At 44.0% G+C, this 26167-nt stretch overlaps 1 pseudogene; it reads left to right on the top strand.

Annotated features, from left to right (window-relative positions):
• Nucleotides 1–25591, top strand: part of LOC136157585 (zinc finger protein 91-like) — a 40020-nt pseudogene extending 14429 nt beyond the window's left edge.
• Nucleotides 25592–26167: the final 576 nt, after the last annotated feature.

The following is a 26167-nucleotide window of genomic DNA, read 5'->3' as shown; positions in this document are numbered from 1 at the left end:
CATAGGCCATTCTGAGCTGTGTGAGGTGATATGTTCTTGTAGTTTTGATTTAATTTCTTTAATAACTAGTGATGTGAGCATCTTTTCATGTGCTTTATAGCCACCTGGATGTCTTCTGGGGAGAAATATCATTTAGATCTTTGCCCTCTTCCATTTTTTCTAGAGAACAGCATGGGTTGTTTGCATGTTCTGGGAATGAATTCTTTATTTTCACCTTGGTTGTCACATTTTTTTATCCAGAGGGTTATTTTGTTTTTCCTTTAGGGCTCCCCTCCTTTTGATCTCTGGTTCCTCTGCGTTTTCCAAATACAACCTGAACATCTGGAAGTTCTCGATTCATATACTGTTAAAGCCTCACTTGGAGAATTTTGAGCATTACTTTATTGGTGTGTGAAAGAAAGTGAAAGTGAAGTCGGTCAGTTGTGTCCAGCTCTTTGTGAGCCCGTGGACTGTAGCCTACCAGGCTCCTCCATCCATGGGATTGTCCAGCAAGAATACTGGAGTGGGTTGCCATTTCCTTCTCCAGGGGATCTTCCCTACCCAGGGGTCGAACCTGGGTCTCCCGCATTGCAGGCAGAGACTTTAACCTCTGAGCCACCAGGGAAGCCCAGTGTGAGATGAGTGCAATTGTGCTGTAGTCTGAGCATTCTTTGGCATTGCCTTTCTTTCAGTTTGGAATGAAAACTGACCTCTTCCATTCCTGTGGCCACTGGTGAGTTTTCCAAATTTCCCTGCATATTGACTTCAGGACTTTAATAGCATCATCTTTTAGGATTTGCATTAGCTCAGCTGGAATTCCATCACCTCCACTAGTTTGTTCATAGTGATGCTTCTTAAGGCCCACTTGACTTCGCATTCCAGGACGTCTGGCTCTAGGTGAGTGATCACACCATCGTGGTTATCTTGGTCATTAAGATCTTTCTTGTATAGTTCTTCTGTGTATTCTTGCCACCTCCTCTTAATAGCTTCCGCATCTGTTAGATCCATACCATTTCTGACCTTTATTGTGCCCATTTCTCCATGAAATATTCTTTATTTTTTTTGGAAATATTCTTTTGGTATCTCATTTTCTTGAAGCGATTTCTAGTCTTTCCCATTATATTATTTTCCTCTATTTCTTTGCACTGATAACGGAGGAAGGCTTTCTTATCTCTCCTTGCTATTCTTTCGAATTCTGCATCAAAATGGGTATATCTTTCCGTTTCTCCTTTTACATTTTTGATTTGCAGTTTTCATTTACATTTCTATAACATTTCACAAAGTTGAAAACTTTTCATCTGACATTTTTAATAACAGTGTGAGTAAAACTGAGCTTTGGAGATCGGCCTCGTGATCTTTTGCCCTGGTTTGGCTCTTTTTCCCCGACGCACCTAGGGCTTTTCTTCAGGCAGGAGTTTCTTCCTTACAGCCCCTGAGTCCTGGTGAATGTGAAGTGCCGTCAGCCCAGGATTTTCCGTTGCTGTACCAAAAGTGGCCACGAGGCGGCAGCATTTCCTCATGCGTCACAATTATTTATTTATTTATTATGGTTAGCTTTTATTTTCTATTGAAGTAGAGTTGTTTTCTGTTGTGTTTATTTTAGGGTGACAGGAACTTGATTCAGTTATACACAGAGGTACATCTATTCTATTATATTTCGGAGTCTTTTCCCATTTGGGTTCTTTGAGTGTGTTCAGTAGACTTCCTGTGCTATTCAGTAGGTCCATTTCGATTATCTATCTGAAAATAAGTAGTGTGTATCTGTAAACCCCAATCTCTTAGTGTTTCCCTTCCCCAAACTTTAAAAAAAAAATCGTAAACTCGTGTTTCTATGTCTGTGATTCTGTCTCAGTTTATGAATTAGTTCACCTGAGGAATTTATAGATTCTCCGTGTATGTGATCCTTCGCTTTCCCTCTCTGACTGGCTTCACTCAGTTTGGTAAATCTCTCGGTCAATCCATGCTCCTAATATGACTTGTTTTCATTTGTTTCGATGACTGAGTTTTGATGGACAAGTTCCTCGTTATTTCTCTATTGAAGGACAATTTCATTTATGCTCTGTCTTGGAGATTGTCAATAATGCTGCCCTGAAAATAGGGGTGCAACCATCATTTTCAGTTTTGATTTTCTCCCACTCTAAGACCGGGAGTGGGCTTGCCGGATCATGTGTTAAGTCTTCGTGTAGTGTTCTAAGGAATCGCCATACTGTTTTCCTTTGTGGCCGCACCCACTCATTTCCACCCCCGCCCACAGTGTAGGAGGAGTCCCTGTTTTCCTCGCCCTCCGCAGCATTTCATCCTTGGAGATCTCTTGGAGGATGGCTCCTCTGAGGGGTGTGAGTGACACCTGGTTGCAGTTTGATTGGCATTTCTGTAAGAGTGGTCCTGAGCATCTTTTCATGTGCTTTATGGACATCTGGGTGACTTCTTTGGAGAAATGTCCATTCAGATTTTTGCCAGTTTTTCCACTGGGTTGATTTTTTTTTGATCATAAGTTGTGGGGTCTCCGTTGTGGTTCAGCTGGTAAAGAACCCGCCTGCAACGCAGGAGACCTGGGTTTGATCCCTGGGTTGGGAAAATCCCCTGGAGAAGGGAAAGGCTACCCACTCGAATATTGCAGCCTGGAGAATTCCATGGGTTGTATCGTCCATGGGGTCGCAGAGTCGGACTTGACTGAGCGACTTTCACTTTTCCCTTTCACTGTGTGAGCACTTTGCATCTTTGGCGATGAATTAATTCCTTGTTTTTCACTTCGGTTGCAAACATTTATTTCCCCTTCTGAGGGCTTTTTCCTTCCTTACGGTTGCCTTTCGTGTGCAAAACCTCTTCAGGTTAATGAGGTGCCTTTTTAAAAGTTTAGTTTTATTTTGAATTATTTTGAGCATATACAAAAAACAAACAAAAGCAAAAAACTTGCTGTGGTTTATGTAAAGTGTGCGCTGCTTATATTTTCCTCTAGAGCTTTAGAGTAATTGTCCTTCCAGGTAACTCTTTAATCGGTTTGGAGTTTGTCTGTAAGCGGTTAGCGAGAGATGTAAATTCTTTCACTATCCCCTTGTGTAAGGAACCTCCACCCCGTCCTCTATCGTGGCTGTTAACAACTTACAGTCCCAGCATCAGTGTAGCAGGGCTCCCTTTTCTCCACAACTTCTCCAGCCTTTGTTTTTTCTAAGACTTTAATAACGGTGTGAGTAAAACGAGCTTCGGAGGTCGGCCTCGTGATCTTTTGCCCTGGTTTGAAACTTTCCCCAGACGCACCTAGGACATTTCTGCCTTAGAGCCCTCAGTCCTGGTGAATAGAAGTGCCGGCAGCCCAGGAGTCTCCGTTGTTGTACCAAAAGCGGCCACAAGGAGGCAGCATTTACTTACGCGTCACATTTATTTATTTCAGTTTGTTTATTTACTGCTGTTAACTTTTATTTTCTATTAAAGTAGAGTTGATTTCTGTTGTGTTTGTTCTAGGCTGACAGGAACTTGATTCAGTTACGCATAGAGGTACATCTATCCTGTTCTTTCTCGGAGTATTTTCCCATATAGTTTCCTTCACTGTTTTGTGCTTTCTCGTGCTATTCAGCAGGTTCATTTGGATGATCTGACAGTAAGTAGTATCTGTTAATCCCAGTCTCTTATGGTCTCCCTTCCCCAACCTTTTTTTAAAACAAATCATTAACTTATGTTTCTACCACTGTGAGTCTGTTTCAGTTTATGAATTAGTTCATTTGAGGAATTTATCGATTCCCCATGTGTGTGATAGTTTGCTGTCCCTCTCAGAGTGGTTTCATTGAGTATTATAAACTCTCAGTCCATCCATGCTCCTGAAAATGACGTTTTTTCATTTGTTCCGAAGGCTGAGTGTATTCCAGTGTTTAGATAGAGTTCCTCTTTATATCTCTGTTGATGGATCCTTTGGTTGATGCTCTGTCTTGGAGATTGCCCTGAAAATAGGGCTGCAACTATCATTTTCAGTTATGATTTTCTCTGGATATAAAGCAAGGGGTGGCCTTGCCAGATCAGGTACTAAGTTTATGTTTAGTGTTTTAAGGAATGTCCATACTGTTTTTCTTGGTGCCGCCGCCACCCATTTCCCTCCCCGCCCACAGTGCAGGAGGAGTCCCTGTTCCCCTCGCCCTCCGCAGCATTTAGCCTGTAGGTCTTTGGGGGATGGCTGTCTGAGGGGGTGAGCTGATACCTCGTTGAGTTTCAGTTGCCATTCCTATAAGAGTGGTCCTGAGCATCTTTCCATGCGCTCTATTGCCATCTGGATGCCTTCTTTGGAAAAACGTCCGTTTAGATCTCTGCCTGTTTTCCTGCTGGGTTGATTGTTTGTTTGTTTGTTTGTTTTTATCTTGAGCTGTGTCAGCAGTTTGCATCTTTGGAGATGAATTCCTTGTTTTTCACTTCGGTTGCAAACATTTACTTTCCCATTCTGAGGGTTGTCTTTTTCTTTCCTCTAGGATTGCCCTTCCTGTGCAAAACCTTTTTAGGTTAATGAGGTGCCTTTTTTTAGTTTAGTTTTATTTTGAATAATTCTGAGTGGAGATCCAAAAAGAACTTGCTGTGATTTATGTCAAAGTGTGTTCTGCATATGTTTTCCTCAAGAGATTTAGAGGAATCGTCCCTACATAAAACTCTTGAATCGATTTGAAGTTCCTTCATCTGTAAGCGGTTAGGGAGAGGTGTAAATTCCTTCAGTTTTCACAATTTGAAGGAACCTCCACCCCGTCCTCGATCGTGGCTGTTAACAACTTCCAGTCCCAGCCTCAGCGTAGGAGGCCCCCCCTTTCTCCACAACCTCTCCAGCCGTTATCGTTTTGAACGCTTTTTGACAAAGGCCGTTCTGACCGTTATGAGCTGATATCTCCTTGTATTTTTTTAAATTTACATTTCTGTAATATTTCACGAAGCTGAAAGCTTTTCATGCGATATTTTAAAAAACAATGTGAGTAAACCTGATCTTTTGAGGTCGGCCTGTGATGACTGGCCCTGTTCTGAATTTTTCCCCCCAGCCCAGCGAGGACATCAGTTGGGGAGAGGCGTCTCCTCCTGCAGCCCTCGGTCCTGTGAGTGTTAAGCGCCGCCTGCAGTTTCCCCGCTGTTGTTACCAAAGGCGGCCACGAGGCGGCAGCACACCTTCATGTCCCGCGGCTTTGTTTTGTTGGCTAAATTAGTATTTATTTTCTCTTGGAGTAGAGTTGATTTCCGTTGTTGTGTTTGTTTCGGGTTTGCAGGAACTTGATTCAGTTACACAGAGAACTGTACCTGCTCTTTGTCTGGTTTGTCCCAGGTCGTTTCTTTCAGGGTGTTTGGTAGACATCTCTGTGTTATTCAGGAGGTCCTTTTGAATTATCTATCTGATAATAAGTTGTAAGTATGTGTTAATCCCAACCTCTTAATGTCTCCCTCCTGTACCTGCTTTTTTAAATCATAAGTTGGTTTTCTAAGTCTGAGAGTCTGTTTCTCTTTATAAATTCTTTCATTCGTATGAATTTATAGATTCCACCTGTAGGTGATATATTTCTTTCCCTTCCTGACTGCCTTCACTCAGTATGACAAATCTCGGTCCATCCATGCTGCCGACAGTGATATTTTTCGCTGTTTCTGACGGCTGAGTGACTCCCGCGTGCAGACGGGTCAGTGGCTTCACTTCTCTATTGATGGACATTTCGGCGACGCTCTTCACTGTGCTGGGCTCAGTCGCTCAGTCGTGTCTGACTCTCTGCGACCCCATGGCCTGTAGCCCGCCAGGCTCTGCTGTTTTGGGGGGATTCTCCAGGCAAGAATACCGGAGGAGGTTGCCACGCCCTCCTCCAGGGGATCTCCTCAATCCAGGGCTCGAATCCAGGTCTCCCGCATTGCAGGCAGATTCTTTACCAGCTGAGCCACTGGGGATGCTCTCTATTAAATATTGTCAATATTGCTGCCTTGAAAATAGGGTTGCAAATATCATTTTAAAGTATGGTTTTCTCCGGACCTAAGGCAATGGATGGGCTTGCCCGATCATGCAGTAACTATGTTCAGTGTGTTTCAGCCATCTTCATACTGCTTTCTTTCATTGCCGCCCCCACCCATTTACATCCCCGCCCACAGGGTAGGAAGAGTTCCTGTTTGCCTCAACTTCCGCATCATTTAATCTTTGTAGATCTTTTGGAAGATGGCCTTTCTGAGGGTTGAGCGATGATGCCACGTTGCAGTTTTTTTCTCTAACTGATGCTGAGCATCTTTCATATACTCTATGGCCATCTGGATGCCATCTGAAAACAAAGGTCTGTTTAGATCTTTGGCCTGTTTTTCTATTGATTGTTTTTTGATGTTGAGCTGAATGAACTGTTTGCATGTTTTTGGAGATGAAGACCATGTTTTTACGGAGAAGGAAATGGCAACCCACTCCAGTATTCTACCCCCAGGGTAGAAGGATTCCTTTTCCCCGGGCCATGGGTAGAGTTTTATCTTTGTAGATCTTTTGGAGGATAGCCACTCTCAGTGATTTTAGCTGATACCTCATCATCGTTTTGATTTGCATTTCTCCAATCATTAGTGATATTGAGCATCTTTTCATGTGCCTTTTGGCCACCTGGATACATTCTTTGAAAAAAACATCCATTTAGATCTTTGGGCCATTTCTGTTGTTTTTGTGTTTTGTTTTGTTTTTTTTTCTTTCTTTTTTATTGAGCTGCATGTGGTGTTTGCTTGGTTTTGCAGATGAATTACTTGTTGATATATTTGCTTGCAAACTTTTTTTCCATTCTGAGGGTTGTCATTTTCCTTCATTATGGTTTCCCTTGCTGTGCAAGTGCTTTTAAGGTTAATGAGGTTCCTTGCTGAGTTTTTCTTATTTCTATTTTTCATTATCCTAAGAGGTGGATCCAGAGGGAATTTGCTGTGATTTATATCAAAGCCTGTTTTTCCTATGCTTTCCTCGAATGGCAGGAATTAATTGTCCCTTCAATTTGTTCTTTCTTTAATTTGGAGTTTTTCTTTAAATGGTTAGGGAGTGTTGTAATTTCATTCTCTTTTTTTCTTGTTTAAGGACCCTCCTCCCTGTCGTCTGGTCTGGCAATTAACAAGTTACTTTGGCCTCTTGACCATCTGCCCTGTTTTGAATTCTTTTTCCAGGACCTACCCCAGGACATTTGTTGAGAATAGGTGTTTTTTACTTAACATCCCTGAAGGACTGGTGAATATGAAGTGCCCATCAGTGCAGGTTTTTCAGTTGTTGTTACCAAAGCAGCCACAAGGCAGCAGCATTTTTCATCCTCCCCCTTTTTTGGTAATTTCTTTTTTTTTTCCTAATAGAGTTGATTACTGACGTGTTTGCTGTGGGTGTACAGAAACTTGATTCAGTTATAAATAGATGTACAGCTGCTCTTTTCTGGGATCTTTTCCCATGAAGGTTATCACAGCGTTCCTTCAACTTCCTGTGCTATTCAGGTGGTTCTTTTAGATTACCTGTTTGCTGTGTAGTAAAGTGTGCATGTGAGAGTTGGACTATAAAGAAAGCTGAGCGCCGAAGAATTGGTGCTTTTGAATTGTGGTGCTGGAGAAGACGCTTGAGGGTCCCTTGGACTGCAAGGAAATCCAACCAGTCCATGCTAAAGGAGATCAGTCCTGGGTGTTCATTAGAAGGACTGATGCTGAAGCTGAAACTCCAATACTTTGGCCACCTGATGTGAAGGTGACTCATTTGAAAAGACCCTGATGCTGGGAAAGATTGAAGGTGAAAGGTCATGCTGATCGCAGGCGGGAAGGCGCCAGCCAGAAAATGCTAACAGGGAAGCCCCTCGCTGAAAGGTCTCAGATAAGCCCCAGGGACAGACATCCACCAATCAACAGCCCGTTGCCAGGCAGACTGATGAACGCAAAGGCGCCAAGACTCCGGCCAATCAAAAAACTGACACGACCTAAAAGTCCAGTCAGCATCCTGGTCCCACCACTTCCCTATCCAGCGGGGTATATAGGTGTCGCCACCTTTCCCCGCAGATTGCAGACCCCCGCTTTCCCTCTGCTCGCGCCTGGGAGCTCTGCCCGGGAGCGATTGCCCAATAAAGCCTCTTAATTCTCGGGCGCTCTCTTTGTCTTGCCGCGGCGTTCTTACAGAAGGCAGGAGGAGAAGGGGACCACAGAGGATAAGATGGTTGGATGGCATCACTGACTCAATGGACATGGATTTGAGTGGACGCCGGCAGTTGGTGATGGATAGGGAGGCCTGGCTTGCTGCAGTCCATGGGTTCACAAAGAGTCGGACATGACTGAGCGACTGAACCGAACCGAACTATACATTTTAATCCCTCTTAGTGTATTCCTCCTGCAACTTTTTTTTAAAAAAATAAACCAACAATGAGCTGTTTTCTTAACTCTGGATCTGTTTCTACTTACAAATTATTTCATTTGCATGAATTTCTGGCTTCCACCTGTAAGTAATATTTTAGGATGTTTGTCTTTGGTCTCATGCCTCAGTGTGATAATCTCTCGGTACACCCATGCTGCTGCCCCTGCTATTTTTATTTTCTGAGTGTATTCTACTGTATAGATGGGCCAGTTAGTCTTCATTTTTCTGTCATTGGATATTTTGGCTAATGCTCTGACTTGGTTATTATGAACAGTGCTGCCCTGAAAATTGAAATGTACATATTCTTTTGAATTAGGATTATTTTCCAAATGAAAGCAAGGAGTGCTATTGCTGAAAACTGTGATAACTCTCTACTTCATGTTTTAAGGAACCTCCAAATATTTTCCTTTGTGGCTGCACCCAACCATTTACAGCCCTGCCCACGGTGTAGGAGGGTTCCCTGCTCCCCTCGCCCTCCGCAGCACTTAAGCTTTGAAGATCTTTTGAGGCCGTTCTGAGCCGTGTGCGGTGATGGCTCATGGTAGTTTCTATTTGTATTTCTTTAATAATTACTGATGTTGAGTATCTTTCCATGGGCTTTTTACTTTCTACGGGGGAGTACAGTTAACCTCTGGGAAGTGGCTACTTGAAAGTCAGTCATTTGAGTTCTGTTCGTGTGATTTACCCCGGAAGATTTCTTTAGGGCGGGTGTCATTTAAAGCCCCACAGGACTTAGTAAGAGCGTCAGCACGGGTTTTCAAGAGGCTGTTACAGGGAATGACCACAAGGTGGCAGCATTTCCCCGTGCCCGCTCTGGTTACCTGGGCAACCAGAGCCTTAGGGCAAGTCCCCTTTCTGGGTTGTCAATGAGAAAGCATTCCGGGGATCTTCCCGACCCAGGGGTTGAACCCGCTTCTCTTAGGTCTCCTGCATTGGCTGGTGGATTCTTTACCGCTAGCGCCAACCGGAAAGCCCTAAGGCTTGTGTCTCCTTACTTCTTCCCCCTAACCCTTCACCCCCTAGGCGATCCCAATGATTGCAACACCCCTCTGCAGAGGGAGCTGTCCTCTCAGTGGGATGACCCTAAGGAAGGAGGCTGGAGGTGGGAACCCCGCCACCAGGAGACACGGGGCCCAGAGGACTTTGCAAGGCTCTTCCAGCCCCCACCATCCTTTGGGGGGACTAGATTTAGTTCTGCTGCAGGAGAGTCCCCTGGATCTGGAGACTGTGGACTCATGCAGAGGGGAACAGGAAGCCCATGTTCATTGGGGTGGGGGGCTCACTGGTTGGCATATCCTCCCCAGCGCCCTCAGCCCCAGGACAGTCCCACCTGCGGACCCAGCCTGCTCAGGCAGGAGGGATGTGACCCAGCCCAGATCCCCAAGGCCTGAGGGGAACAGAACCAGCAGTTCTTTTGTCTTTCTTTTTTTCCTGTTTTTTTTATGTTTATTTTGAATTTGAGTATATACATGACTTGCATTGTTTTTTTTTTTTTTTTAATGTGTAAAGCAACATTATTCATTTATATATAGATATGTATGTGTTCTTTTTGGGTTCTTTTTCTCTTATAGGTTATTTATAGAGTCAAAGTAGCGTTCCTTGTGATCTACAGTGGGTCCTTATGGATTATTTGCAGTGTGTATATGTTATTCTCAACATATATTTCTCCCTGCACCCCGCCCTTCGTTTTTGGTAACCATAAGTTTCTTTACTAAATGTATGAAGCTGTTATTGTTTTGTAAAGAAGTTCATTTGTTTCCATGTTTGGATTCCACCTAGAAGTGATAACATGTGATACTTTGTCTCAATTACTTCACCTAGTGTGGCATCTCTAGTTCTTTCCTGTGACTGGAAGTGGCATTCTTTCATCTTTTTTGGCTGGTAATGCCGCGGTATCTGAACCCCATCTTCTTTAACCATTCATCTGTCCTTCTACACTTAGGTTTCTTTTGTGTCTTGGTGATTGTATCCAGTGACGCCATGATGGTTGGTGTGCAGTATCTTTTGAAAATTTGGTTTTCCCAGGATCCACGCCCAGGCGTGGGTTGGCTGGGTCACGTGGTACTTTGTTGTTGCGTGTCTGACAGCCCCTCCAGAGCGGATGCACTGATTTACACTTCTACCCACAGGGAAGGAGGGTTCCCTTCTCTCCACACCCCCTCCAGCATTTATTGTCGAATTTTTGAGGTGGCTATGCTGACTGGTGTGAAGTGATACCTCACTGAACTTCTGATTTGCATTTTTCTAACGATTAGGGACGCTGAGCATCTTTTCACGTACTTTATGGCCACCTGGATGCCTTCTCTGGAGAAACGCCCATTTTGATCTTTGGCCCAGTTTTCTATTTTTTTTTAATTTGAGCTGCATGGACTGTTTGTATGTTTTGGAGATGAATTCCTTGTATCTCCATTTGCAAACACTTTTTTTCCCCACCCATTCTGAGGGTTGTCTTTTTCTTTCATTTATGGTTTACATTGCTGCTCACATGCTTTTAAGGACCTCATTAGGAGGTCCCATTTGCTTAGTTTATTTTATTATTCTAAACATGAATTCAAAAAGAACTGGCTGTGATTTATATCAAAGCATGTTCTGTATATTTTCCTCAAAAGCTTTAAACTGTCCATCCCTCCATTTAGATCTTTAATTGATTTGGCGTATGTTTTTCTGCATGGGGTTAAGCAGTGTAGTGATTTCATCGTCTTTTCACTTGTTTGAGGAACCTCCACCTTGTCGTCCATACTGACGGTTAACAGCTTACCTTGCCAGCATCAGTGTAGGAGGGTCCCCGTTTCCCCACACCCTCTCCAGCATTTACTGTTTGCAGACTTTTTGCCAATGGCCATTCTGATTGGAGTGAGGTGATTCCTCATTGTACTTTTGATTTGAATTTCTATAAGTTTTAGTGATACTGAAATCTTTTCACGTGATTATTTAGAAAGACTGTGAGTAAAACTTACCTCCCAAGGTTGGCTTCTTGACCAATTGCCAGGTTTTGAGTACTTTTTCTAGGGTTTACCTAAGGTCGTTCGTTGACAACAGGTGTTTATTCCTGGCATCCCTGAAGGCCTGGTGCATAATACGTGCCCATCTTCACAGGTTTTATGTTGTTGCTACCCAAAGTGGCCACAAGGTGGCAACATTTCTTCATGCCCCACCCTTTTTATTATTTTTGGTCATTTAAATTTTTATATTCTATTGGAATAGACGTGATTTCCGATGTTGTGCTTGTTTTTGGTTTTCAGGAACTTGAGTCAGTTATACATAGACATGTATCTATTAGACATGTGCCTTGTATTACATTGAGAAAAACTGTACTTTGGAAAAATACATGTTTTTAGAGGTTCTAAAATATGTCCTTGAGTTTGCTAATCAGAGACTGCCAGTTCAACAAGTAGTTCACAATTGCGTTCATCTTGGTTTTCACTAGGGGTTAATTTTTTTAAAGGTTAAAATTTATGGACTCAAATCTACTAAAGTGACAAGGAAAATGTTTGAGTGTGTATAGCAAGTCAGATATGTGCTGTCAGGGAGAGAAGAATATAAAGACTGGAAATATTTCTGTTGTAAAAAAGTAATGATAATTCTATTCTCTAGTCAGTCATTTATAAATGGGGGAAAGTAGAACAAATTAATAAATTCTTGGTCTTGAGAGGCCTTTTGGGAATTTAGTCTCAGACTCCTGAGGAATTACAGCAGAGTCAGTATAGAAGAAGCTGTGTGGTCAGCACACCAGACTTAGTTTTAAAACAAGTTAGTCTTGGCCTAATTTAATGAAAATGGAGGCAATTTTAGAAAGAAAATATGTTTCACTAAATATTAAATTCTAGCTTTGTTAATTAAGGTCTATGTTTACTAAGAAGATCTTATGACACAGTGCCTTGCTTTTATGTAATAATGCTAATGAGAGTTAACTGAATTATTAAGGGGCTCTCTAAGTTCATCTCTAAAACTTACCTCAGTGATCAATCGTTGGATAAAAGTCGGAATCTCCATGATCTATAGCCAGGAGATTAACACCAGGCTATAGTTACTTAACAAACTAAGTCAGAGGACCTGGGACATATTGACTATACTTAAAACAGGTTCTCAAATTCTTACTTATGATCCTACTAATACTGCTAGCTGTATTATTTCCTTTTCTGCCTGCTTTGCACAATTGTTTCTTGCATTACCGAATGTGTGACTGAGCGGCTGAGAAAATGATGATATGAGATCAGTGAGGGTGATGGTGAAACTCTAGATGTGGGAAGAAGCAACAAGAGGGAACGTTTTCATGGACCGTAGAGGCGGGTGAGACAGGCGATCCAGGGTCTATTGGCTCCTGTTTCTTGGGTTAGTGGCCTGTCAGCAGAATCTTTGCCAGACCTAGGAATGAGCATTCCTAGCACCATGGGACAAAATGGACGTGATATGCCCCAACCATGGTCAAATTTATGGCCACAAAGGGGCCATGCCGACTGCAAAGGAGCACTTGCCGTCTGCCCCGGCTAGGATTAGATCAGGACCTGCTGCCGCGCCTGCCCTGGGGCAGATCAGGAATGAGGTATCTGTGCTCTGGGAAAAGCTGGCAGAACAGGCCTTCGGACAGTTAGATACTCTCATGAGGGCAAAGATTTTCATGAGACCAGATTCTTGCCTCTTCTCATACCTAGAGGAGCACTAAAGTCAGTAACAGTGACAACTGCTCTGATTAATATGGGAATCAAAGGTTAGAACCTACTTAGATAAAACTAGACAACTGGCTACCAGGCTACAGGTCTCCTTGAAGTGCCAGGTCTAGACTGGGATTCCAGCTTATTCAACTGGGGAAAAACTGTGATTGATTTTTTATATGAATGTTCAGGTTTTCACTCCTCCAACTACTTGAAACTGAGTCTGTCACACCTACGTCAGTCACTCTGGGCTAAAACAAAGACATCAAAGCATGTGAGACCACCCCAGAAGGCTCCATTCCTTTGGAGAGGGTAGCACCAGTGTGACTCTATCTGAACCAGGATCAAAATTGCTAAAAAATGTAACCTGGTTCTTACTCCTGCTATAGCTCCTGCTCACAATAATTTGTGATAATTAATCACAGATCTTTGGCCCCTGGCTTTTTAAATTCACTTGTTATGTTTGTCTCTTCCAGATTACGATGGTTTCCCACCAAGATAATGGTTCTAGCTACTCCTCGGAACAGATCCTGTGGGATTAACAGCAGAAGTCACCCTGGGGCCCCTGAATGAGACAGGGTGAGAGCTGCATGCCCCCAGCTAGGTAAGATCTACAAGCCCCATGCCAGCCTGAAGAAGCTACAGAAGACAGACCTTCGCCCTTCAGCCTCACAATAAAAATTTTGGGGGTTCATGTCTCTCAGCAGGATTTGATATAGGTGATAGAGGGGCCTGTGGGCTGGACAGCTGGTGTTTGTCAAGTGGAGTGAAATGGAAGCTTTGTTTTCACTCACACACTCCAAGGACAAACCTAGTGGCAGAAGCTGAAGTCTGCTAGTGTGAAGAGATAAGGTGTCCACTTCTGAGGTCAAAGAAGACTGCCCTGTACAAGGGCAGGAAGGCGCCTTGATGGCCAAAAAGTGAGGGGGCCCCATCCCATAATAAGTGTGGACATGCACCCACAGGCCTCTGTGGGGGGATCAGTCTTAGCAAATGTTGTGCCCACGTCTTGGGGAGGGTGCAGGGACCAGTCAGGTGTGAAAAAAGAGACAAGGTGATCGGCCAAAGGTAACCGAAGACCCAGAAGGACGGTCCTGAATGAGGGACTTACATCGCCTCCCCCTGGCTCCTCCTCAGGACACACACACACTTCTCTTGCTTCTGCATGTCTGCGCCACTCCTGTCTTAAACACCCTGTGTTTCTCTACACTCTCCCAGATGTTATGCTGTGTCAATAACAATGGACTTCTATACATATTTACACCTCTTGCCTCCTTAATATATTCTTGGGTTCAAACCAGGGAACGACCGAAGGTCACTTTGCTTCTACACTCCGGCCACCTTCGGTCTTGTGGGTGGCAGGCCTGCTTTTCATCCAGGGCACCCTGGTTCAACTCCGGGCAGGGAGCCGAGATCTCTCTCCAGGCCAGCTCACGGCGGTCTTCCCGAGATCACGATCGTACGTTTTCTGTCGCCACGGCTGGAAAAGGCGTTATTTCATCGCATGTTGTGGTAGAATAATATCGCCTTGTATGTCTGTACTGCATCTTTTCTCTCCGCCATCTCTCCTTCTAAACGTTGGTTGCTTCACCCTCTTGGTTATTGAACCTAGAGCTGCCGATATCACTGGGGTGTGGCTCTCTTCTAAAATATTAGTTTTTCTCCAGATCTCTCCCCAGGCATGGGAGCCCAATCAATGAAAATTCATACACGTATATGATTTTTTAATTTATTTTTTATTGCTGGATAATAGCTTTGAAATTTTCTGTCAGTTTCTGACTAAGCTCATGTCAGCTCTAATTATAACTTATTTGAGGTTGAAGTGATTTATGATGTATGGGCCTTAGTGAGTAGCAAATTCAGGCCTTAGTGTGGAACAGAGACAGGCCTTAGCATTGACCAGACTCGGTGTGAACTAGAGTCAGGCCTTAGTGTGGACCCGAGTCTGTACTGAGTGTGGAGCAGAGTCTGGCCTTAGCGTGGACCAGAGTCAGGTCTAGGTCTGGACCAGAGACAGACCTAAGTGGGTAACAGTCACGCATCAGGTAGACTGGGTTCCACACTCGGGCCTGACTCTGGTCCATGCTCAGGCAGACTCTTGTCCACACTCAGGCAGACTCTGGTCCACATAAGGCCTGACTCTGGTACTTACTTACCCGGACTCAGGTCCATCCTGAGACCTGATTCTGGTGCACGCCAAGGCCATACTCTGGGGCACACTAAGCCCTGACTCTGGTGCACGCTAAGGCCTGACTCTGGTGCTCACTTAGACCTGACTGTGGTACTCATTTTGGCCTGACCCTGGTCCACTCCTATGCCTGTCTGTCATCCTCACTTAGGACAGACTCTGGTCCACACTAACTAAGGCCTGACTCTGGTCATCATTAGGCCTGACTTTGGTCAACACTCAGGCCTCACCCTGGTCCACACTCAGGCCTCACCCTGGTCCACACTCAGGCCCGGCTGTGGTTCTGGTTTAATCCTGACTCTGGTACAAGTTAGGCCTGACCCTGGTAAAAACAACTGTGAAAACCTTGGGACAGTTAACATCCACCAAGCCTGCGTGTGCGCTCAGTTGATTCAGTCGTGTCTGATTCTTTGTGACACTGTGGACTGTGGCCCGCCAGTCTCTGTCTGTTGGATTTTCCAGGTAATAATTCTGGAATGGGTTTCCATGCCCACCTCGAGGTATCTTCTTGACCCAGGCATCCAACCAGTGACGTCTCTTGCGTTTTCTGCATCTCAGGCAGATTCTTTACTGCAGAGCCACCCGGGAAGGCCCTCACCAAGCCTGGGGACCTGTCAAAAAACAAACAAACAAAAAAAAACCCTACTCCCAACAACTGTTCTCTGGAAGGTAGTGGAAAAAGAGCCTAAGACCCAAATCACCAAGGCCCCACCTCGCACCCCCCTCCCTGGAGGCCCCACCTTGGCAGGACCCCACCCCACTGTGCTTCTCCATGGGAGGCCCTGCCCCCCCTCCTCCCCAGGGGTCCCACCCCACCCCTCACTGGTTTCAGAATCAGGTCCTCACTAAGCCAAGATTCCGGTTCTCATACGGCTCTACCCCGGTTCTCGCTGTGGCCCGACTGGTTCTCAGGCCCGACTCTGGTTCTGAAGCCTGCCGCTGGTCCTCACTAAGGTAAGATTCCGGTTCTCATACGGCTCTACCCTGGTTCTCACAAGGCCCGACTGGTTCTCAGGCCCGACTCTGGCTCTGAAGCCTGCCGCTGGTCCTCACTAAGGTAAGATTCGGGTTCTCATACTGCTCTACCCCGGTTCTCGTTGTGGCCCGACTGGTTCTAAGGCCCGACTCGGGTTCTAAAGCCTGCCGCTGGTCCTCACTAAGGTAAGATTCCGGTTCTCATACGGCTCTACTCTGGTTCTCACTGAGGCCCGACTGGTTCTGAGTCCCGAGTCTGGTCTGAAGCCTGCCGCTGGTCCTCATTGAGGCCTTTGCGCCCGTCAGCACTGTGCCTGCCGTGCCAGCACTTGGTGCTACTTCCCTACCCTGGACGTCCTCCTGGGCTCCTCTTTGCCTTTGGCCTCTTACCTGGTTTCTTTTCCACACCCACTCTTCCCTGGACCCTCCCCAGCACGCATGTACAGCCTTTTCCTCACGTTGATCCCCCACACAGGCCTGTGGTGCGTGTCCACACTTCCTGTGGGATGGGGCCACATGCTTCTCTCAGCCCCAAGTAGCCCTCCTGCACGTGTGCCGAGAGGGAAGCTTTCCTTGTCCTCAGGACTGGGCATTTTATCTCTTTACCCCAGCAGGCCTCAGCTTCTGCCACTAACTCTGTCCTTGGAGTGTCTGGGTGAGAACAAAACTTCAACTTTACTCCACTCGGCAGACCAGCTTTCCAGCCTGGGGGCCCTCTGTCTTCTCCCTTAAATCCCTCTGAGAGACACTAACCAAAAAATTGTTTATTGGGAAGATGAAGGTGGAGGTCTCTCTTCTGTAGCTTCTTCAGGCTGGCATGGGACTGTAGACTCCACCTAGCTGGGGTCACAGAGCTCTCGCCCTGTCTCATTAAGGTACCCCAGGGTGACTTCTGTTGTTATTCCCACAGGATCTGTTCTGAAAATTGGCTGGAATCTCTGCATCACCACTATCTTGATGTGAAACTGTAGTAATCTGAAAGAGACGAATTTAGCAAGGAGATTTAGAAAGGCAGGGGCCAAAGATCAGCAAAAGAATTACTGTGACCAGGGGCCCAAGCAGGAGTAAGAGCCAAGTTATGTTTTTTAGCAATTTTGATCTAGATAGAGTCAGCATTTGTGCTACCCTCTCCAAGGGAATGGAGCCTTCTGCTGTGGTCTCACATACTTTGATGTCATTTGTATTAGCCCAGAGTGACTACGGGAGGTGTGACAGACTCAGTCGAAGTAGTTGGAGGACTGAAAACTTGAACATTAACAAGCAAAGTAGATCTCTCATTTTTTTTTTCCAGGAGAGTAAGCTTGATTTCCAGTCTAGATCTAGCACTTCAAGGAGACCTTTAGCCTAGTAGCCAGTTGTCTAGATTTATCTAAATAGAGTTTAACCTCTGATGTGGTATTATTAGAACACAAAAAAATCACAAAACCCAGAGCAGATGTCAGAGTTACTGATTTTAGTGCTTCTCTAGGCCTGAGAATCTTAGGCAGGAATCCGGGCTCATGAAAATCTTTACCTGAAAACATCTGACTGTCTGCAGGCCTGTCCTGCCAGTTTCCCAGAGCACAGAGGCCGCGCTCCTGATCTCCCCCCTCAGCGCCTTTCAGGGGGTGCTGAAGGCCAACAGTGGCGGTGGCTCCTGATTTAATCTTCGCAGGAGCAGACAGCAGGTGCCAGCTTCCTGTCAGCATGGCCCCTTCATGGCCGTAAGTCTGACCACGGTTTTGGTGGCATTTCACATCCGGTTTGAGCCATGGTGCTAGGAATGTTCGTTCCCAGGCCTGGCAGAGAGTCCGCTGACAGGGCGCGCAGTGCAACGTCACTGGACGAGGCCATAACGCAGTAACCAGGAGCCGCTAGACCACCTATGTGGACAGCAAGATGGCTGTCTGAGGAGGCCTTACAAATAGCTGAGAAAAGTAGAGAAGCGAAAGGCAAAGGAGGAAAGGAAGGATATACGCATTTGAATGCAGAGGTCCAAAGAAGAGCAAGGAGAGATAAGAAAGCCTTCCTGAGTGATCAATGTGAAAAAACAGAAGAAAACAATAGAATGGGAAAGACTAGAGATCTCGTCACAAAAATCAGAGATACCAAGGGAACATTTCATGCAAAGATGGGCTCAATAAAGGACAGAAATGGTATGGACCTAACAGAAGCAGAAGAGATTAAGAAGAGGTGGCAAGGATACCCAGAAGAACTGTACAAAAAAGGTCTTAATGACCCAGATAACCACAATGGTGTCACTCACCTAGAGCCAGACATCCTGGAGTGTGAAGTCAACTGGGCCTTAGAAAGAATTACTACCAACAAGGCTAGTGGAGGTGATGGAATTCCAGCTGAGCTATTTTAAATCCTAAAAGATGATGCTGTGAAAGTGCTTCACTAGGTATGCCAGCAAATTTGGAAAACTCAGCAGTGGCCACAGGACTGGAAAAGGTCAGTTTTCATTCCAGTCCCAAAGAAGGGCAATGCCAAAGAATGTTCAAACTACTGCACAATAGCACTCATTTCACATGCTACCAAGGTAATGCTGAAAATCCTTCAAGCCAGCCTTCAACTGTACGTGAACTGAGAACTTCCAGATGTACAAGCCGGATTTGGAAAATGCAGATTAAATTGCCAACATTCATTGGATCACAGAGAAAGGGAATTCCAGAAAAACATCCACTTCTGCTTTATTGACTACACTAAAGCGTTTGACTGTGTGGATCACAAAAAACTGTGGAAAATTCTTAAACAGATGAGAATACCAGACCACCTTAGCTGCCCCCTGAGAAACCTGTATGCAAGTCAAGAGGCAACAGTTAGAACCGGACATGGAACAACAGACTGGTTCCAGATTGGGAAAGGAGAATGTCAAGGTTGTATATCATCACCCTGCTTCTTTAATGCATATGCAGTGTACATTCTGGAGAGAAACTCTAGTAATGTAATAAGTGATGAAAGAGGTTCGTCCCAAATGTAGTTTAGAAAACAGGAGAGGGTTTATACAAGAAAGACAAGTGAATGATGTTTAAAAAAAAAGTAGCAAAGTATTTAATCAAATCTAAATAAATATCAAAGAATGTATTGGAATTAATTCCATGTATCAAAGTAAGACAAAAGATTGTTCTAAATTTTCAATAGTTATATCACTTGCTTATTAAGGATAAGACAATGACAGTTCACTGGAATCTTGATGTATCTTTATCATATCAACCAAAGTCATTAATATTAGTTGACATGTTTGCGATAACGACATCTCTGATAACCCTAGAAAAGTATGTGAAAGTCTTCCAAGAAGAGTCATATAGCTAGTTACACCTTGTTTATTAAATGATTAGCCTCTATTTTGTAACCACAGAAGTCACGATTCTCAGCTCATTGTATCAGAGAAATGAATATTGTTGTCTATGTTTGTAAATCTGTATTTTAATTAAGGTCACGCAGTGGATTGTAAAAGGTTTTATTATGACTATGTGTGATATTCTTATATGTTAATTAATAAAATTGAATGGTTTTTGGTGATAAAGTTGATGTGTAATGAATGAAGTGTTAACCCACCACCAACATTAAACTCTCCCACCTTCCTTAAGGTTACGGGGGAGAGATTGTGACAATAAACTATTAGGTAGCACAGAGGATAGCATCTGTAACAATTAGTTACCTTACTACCCTTAACCCTCAAATAATGTGATAATATATTTTCCATCAATTCTGCATGTACCTTACCCTGTGCCCCCATAACTGCTGGGGCATGGTGACGGCTCTAATAAGAAGGATCCTACAGAGTGCTGCTGAGAGCTCCCCTGAACTGCTCCATGCTGTTGCTGCCTCAGCGTCTGTCTGGGGAGCAGGCAGCCTGCAGGTCCTTGAACTCACACCAGCCAGTTCTGTGAGCACTTGCACTAGATGACCCCCTTCCTTGAGACCAACAGTCTTGCTGAACCCCCGGGTCTACTTCACAGGACCCCCTTAAGTGACACCCTCAGAGCTCACCAGAATCCTGCTCCTCTGGTTTGAATGGACCCATCCATACTCAGCCTGGGGAGCCCACAGCACTTCACCCAGGGTCACTTAGAAAGGCCTGAACCCCAAGAATTGCAGCTTTTTCTGCCTGGTTCTAGCCTGACCTCCCTCAGAAATTCCCACCCTAAACCCTCCCCTCCGAGAGGTCCCAGCTGTGCTGAGCGTGAGGGCTGAAGCTCAGGGCTCCTGAGTGTGGGTCTTGGGGGAGAAGCATCAGAACAAACAGGGAACTTGCTGAAGACTCATTTCACAGCCCCACCTCAGACCGGCAGATTCATAACTTCTTAGAGTGGGGACCTGACCTCGAGGGGTTCAATTCACTGAAATGGTTCAGGAAGAATCTGAACCATTGGCCAAGTGGTTTCCATCTGTTTCCCATCAGGGTCACGGGACCGGTGTAAGGAAATGACCTCCCCGGCGCCCTCCCGACAGAGTTCTCTCTTGGCCCTGTGGGAGCCCCAGTGTGGTGTGTAGGAAGTGCTCCAGCGGACTCTAAGGGGGGGCACGAGTTAAGGACACGGCTCCTGGTCCATTTGTGAGAGCTGAGGCCCAGCGTCAGTCCGCGGAGAGGCAGCAAGTTCTGCTCTGCCTGGGCTTTAAAGGGGCAAGTCAGTGCAGCCCACACACCCGTGTGAGCAGAATTTGGGGGAATTTATATGAAGAAAGAAGAGTAGGCGACAACAACAACAACAATTTGATAGATTGGTCTCCACGGAGGAGCTGATTGTCCTGAATCTCGCCTGAGACGAAGGACGGGAGAGGTCGGCCTTTCTCGCTTTTCAAGGTCCTTCTGCCTGTGGGGGTGTTGGGAGCAGACGAAGGAGCTGTGCTGGCACCTCTGGAGGTGTAATCTCACGATTCTGAGGTGATTCCTCCACAGTCGTGATGCAAAAACGACCCAAGGCAGGAGGAAGAAGAGGAGGGAATGGCAGCTCCTCAGGGGAATGTCCTGATCCAGGTGAGAAGCTGTGTCTGTTTTTTCCTCCTTAAATGCCCTGGATTGAAAACATACACATCTTTAATTCTCTTTTTCCGGTATTCTTGCCTGGCGAGGTGGTTTTCAACTATTAAATCCTATTTTTTCTTCTATTTTATGAGTCACAATCAGGCTCTTCTCTCTGCATGGGCCTCTTCTCCTTTCTGCTTCCAGGCTCCCTACAGAGCATGAAGCATTCCCATCGGTAATTAACAGCTTTCAGTTTTTCAAAATATTCCCTTTTGGAAAGATCAACAAGGGAACGCATTGATATGCAGATTTCCCCTTGGGATGGGGTGGGGTCGCAAAGAGTCAGACACGACTGTTCAGTTCAGTGTAGTCACTCAGTCGTGTCCAACTCTTTGCGACCCTGTGAATCGCAGCACGCCTGGCCTCCCTGTCCATCACAAACTACCGGAGTTTACTCAAACTCATGCCCATTGAGTCACTGATTCCATCCAACCATCTCATCCTCTGTCATCCCCTTCTCCTCCTGCCCCCAATCCCTCCCAGCATCAGGGTCTTTTTCCAATGAGTAAACTCTTCGCATGAGGTGGCCAAAGTATTGGAGTTTCAGCTTCAGCATCAGTCCTTCCAATGAACACCCAGGACTGATCTCCTTTAGGATGGACTGGTTGAATCTCCTTGCAGTCCAAGGAACTCTCAAGAGTCTTCTCCAACACCATAGTTCAAAAGCATCAATTTTGGGGCACTCAGCTTTCCTCACAGTCTAGAATTCCTTAGAGACTTTTGAAAAAATTCTGACTATTCTCTACATTGGTAAGAAAGATCTGTTGTTTAAATGTGCTATTAGGGATACAGAACAGGGGAGGTATTTTTGGAGTAAAAATGCATAAAGCTGAAATTTTTTCAAGACACATTGAAATTTCCTTAATTTTGCCGAAAGTACCTGAGCAGAGACCATGTGTCTTCTCAAGTGTTTCTCTCACCTGACACCAGTTTATCCCATTACACCTGATGGTCACTGATTTTGGGTGTTTTCTGCTAGATTCTCACACCATGAAGTTCCATTTTTTTCTGTTTATCTTTAAGAAAATCTTGGAAAGACGTAGTGAGGGGGGTGCACAATCCAACACAGTTAAGGGGGAAACTCCACTGCCTCCTAGTGTCTCTCTGCTGCTCGTCGGCTCTGAAATATGAGCACTCAGCTGTGTTCAGGAGAGATACTGAGTTTTGTAAGGACAGGCTTTCATTAGTCAAGTCAGACACTTTCCCTTATGGGTTATTACAAATATTGAGAATAGTTCCCTGGGCTACGCAGCAGTTCCTTCTTGGTTGTTTTTGTACATACTAGAGTGTATATGTTAAACACAAAGTCCTAATTGTGTTCATTTTTCTTTGTGTGTCTGTGTGTGTTCATTTTTCTAACGAGCAGGTCCCTTTGGAGTAAAGGAAGAATCCCAGCGCTAGGTGTGAATGAATGAAGCAGATGACACAGGTGAGGGGTCCAAAGACCACAGAGGAAGCCAGACTTGTTCAGGTGGTATGGGGAGGCCTGCTTCACTAGAGTGAGAAGCCTGGGTTTATTTCTGTCAAAGAGGGACATGATCTTCCCCGTTCTTCTGCTCTTAAACCTCCGTGTGTTGTTCTTCAGCTCCAGGGGTTTTTCCCTCACTTTCACTGAGAGCCAAAACCTTCCTCCTGGTCTCTGGGGACCTGCATACTCTCGCTGCTTTGGGGGACCTAGGAAAAGCTGCTTACACTTCTGACAAAGTCTGCCTTAAGGCCTTTCCAAATTCCTGACTCTGCCTCAAGTCAGAAACGTGTGAGGAGAGTTGTGGAGATGCTGGGATTAGTTGACAAAATTCCAGAAATACTGGGAGCAGATATATGCTTCCTGCTTTCCAGTTTCCAATGGAAATTTCAAACATGGCTCTCCGAAGTTCAGACTCAGTCCCTGAGATCATAAAATGTAATCCCCAATTTCTACCTCCCAATTTTTACTTCCTATGAGCAAATTTTAGACATTTTAAGTGCATTTACCCCAACTCATCAATGCTAAAACTATTTAATATATCTATTAACTCACAGAAATATATTTTTACTGTTCTTTTATTTTGTACTGGATTATAACCGATGAACAATGTTGTGGGCAGCAGAGTGACTCAGCCATCCATGTACATGTGTCCGTTCTCCCCCAGATTCCCCTCCCATCCAGGCAGCCACATGATATTGAGCAGAGTTCCCTCTGCAGTACAGTAGGAACTTGTTGGCTAGCCATTTTAAATATAGTAGTGTGTACATGGTGATCCTTTATGGAGAATTGATATTTATTTTTCTTGAAAGGTTGCTGAAATTTTCCAGTTAATTCATCTAACCCAGGGATTTTTTAAATTACTTTTTTACTCTTTACTAATAGTTTTAGGTGTGTTATAATTTTTTAATTCACTCATGCTAACATCTAAGGTGTTCTGTGTTTCTAAGAATTGAATCTTTCTTTGAGGTATTCAACTTTTTGGTATAGTATCTTTCATCGTAACCTGATAGAATGACTTTTTGTTCTATGTAACATGTACAGGGCCGTTGTTTTTACTTCTGATCTTACTTGCATCTCACCTCTTCTTAATCTAGCTAAGGGTTTGTCAGTATTGCATACAACTGTAAAGCATATTCACTCCAAGTACTAAGTGGGATCTCGGTTATTTGTTATCTTTCAGTGATATCTTCTCATGACACCCAGGGTTTGTTCCCAAAGAAGCCGTGCATAGGAGATTCATGTGTGAGGTGCTGGGAAGTTCTGAGAGCTCTCAGCTTGGAAATCTGTACTTAATGAAAGACTGGGAAAGTAAGGGGGCCTGTGAAGGGCAAAAAGATGTTGTTTTAGATGTAACCAAATCGGGACAATTATCCATGATGAAAACATGATTGCGAAAAGAAATTGATGATGTTTGTCAAATTGGAAAAAATCCCATTTGAAGTCATTAAGTTCGGCAGAAAAATATGTTTTTGTAAGCAATGACCCATATGATTAAAAAAAATACATATTCTCTGATGTGAAATTTTGAAAACATGGAAAGTCACCTAGTCTATGCTATAAATAATCACTCAAACCAGCATGAACATAGGTTTGAATTAAACAGTCAGTCATACATGTCTGAAAGCCAGCGATTTGAAAATGAAGGAAGAAAATCTCACGATGATCAAGTTGAGAGATCCTTTAGTGAGGGCTCATTATTTTTCCAACAAGAAACATTTTCTCCCTATTCCAATATCTGCAATGTCGATAATAATGAGAGAGTCTTTATCTGGCCGCCGTCATTCAATGGGTGTCATAGTACAGATAATGCGGAACAACCTTCCATGTGTAATCCAGCGAGTGAGGCCTTAAGCGAGAACTCCATCTTCAGTTATTACAACAGTATTTATGATGGAGCCAGAATCTACCCATGCCTTGAACCTGGGAATCACTTTGACCAATACTCAGGTCTCATGAATCATCAGAGAACTCAGTGTTCAGAGAACCATGATGAATGGGATGAATATAGAAATGTCTTTTATCAAAGCTCAAATCTTTTTACAGATAGGAATATCCACACTGAAGAAAACAATTACCAATTTAGTGAATGTGTTCAAGTTTCTAACCAGTCATCACAACTTGCTCAACATCCGAGTATTCATGCTAAGGGGACCACGGCAAGTGGAATAAATGTGGGAAAGTCTTTCCTCAATTATCAGATCTAAACGGACACAGGAAAACCCATACTGGAGGGAAACCTAACCAATGCACAGAATGTGGCAAAACCTTTAGCAAGCCCTCAAACTTTACTCGACATCTCAGAACTCATACTGCAGAGAAGACTTACAAATGTACAGAATGTGGCAAAGCCTTTACTCGGAATTCAAACCTTAATCAACATAGGCGAATCCACACTGGGGAAAAACCATATAAATGTCAAAATTGTGGGAAAGCCTTTAACCAAAGTACGGCACTTACTCAACATCAGCGAATCCATACTGGGGAGAAGCCATATAAATGTCAGAATTGTGGGAAAGCCTTTAACAAAAGTACGACACTTATAGAACATCAGCGAATCCAAACTGGGGAAAAACCATACAAGTGTAGAGAATGTGGCAAAGCTTTTATCAGTTCCTCAAATCTTAATCGACATCAGAGAATTCATACTGGGGAGAAGCCTTATAAATGTACAGAATGTGGCAAAGCCTTTATCAGGTGTTCACATGTTATTCAACATCAGCGAATTCATACAGGAGAGAAGCCTTATAAATGTACAGAATGTGGCAAAGCCTTTAATCACAGTTCAAACCTTAATAAACATAGACGAATTCATACAAGAGAGAAGCCTTATAAATGTACAGAATGTGGCAAAGCCTTTAATCAGAGTTCAAACTTTAATAAACATAGGCAAATTCATACTGGGGAGAAACCATACAAATGTAAAGAATGAGGCAAAGCTTTTAACTGACACTCAAATCTTACTAGCCATAACATAATTCATACTGCCAAGTAGTCTTACAAATATAAATAATGTGACAGAGCCTTGAAGTGAACCGTCACCTCATTCAGCATCAGAGAGCGTGTGCTGGAGACAGACCCTACAAATGTAATAAGTGAGGAAACAGGTTTGTCCTAAGCATACACATCAGAAAATGCTGGAGGGTTCATCCTGGGAAGAACATTTAATGCTGTGAGAAATGTACAAAACGAATTTAAAAACTCAGGTCTAAATAAATATCAGAGAATTCATCAAAGATAGCATTCAGTCAATAACCCTTTTCTGGTATTACTTTAAATCAGGATATTATAGAAAATAATCCATAGTTAAAACACTTAGAAAACTTATTTGTTACTTGGACCATAGGATCAAAGTGAGAGATGTTGGACAATATAATTATTATCATTGTATCCTTGTTCATATTGACATTATGTGAAAATAAAATTTAATATAACTCAACTTTCAAATTACTACAGGCTAGACCTTTGTTTCTAGTGTGTATGTGAACTCACATGCTTTTTTAAAAATTAATACTCTTGATCTTTGCTGTCTCAAAGTTAAACAAGACCCTTCTATATTAGGTGGAAACAA

The sequence above is a fragment of the Muntiacus reevesi genome, chromosome 2, assembly GCF_963930625.1.
Source record: "Muntiacus reevesi chromosome 2, mMunRee1.1, whole genome shotgun sequence".
NCBI classification, from domain to species: Eukaryota; Metazoa; Chordata; class Mammalia; order Artiodactyla; family Cervidae; genus Muntiacus; species Muntiacus reevesi.
Note: the sequence above shows the minus strand (reverse complement) of the source record. Positions and strands in the feature narration are given on the sequence as shown.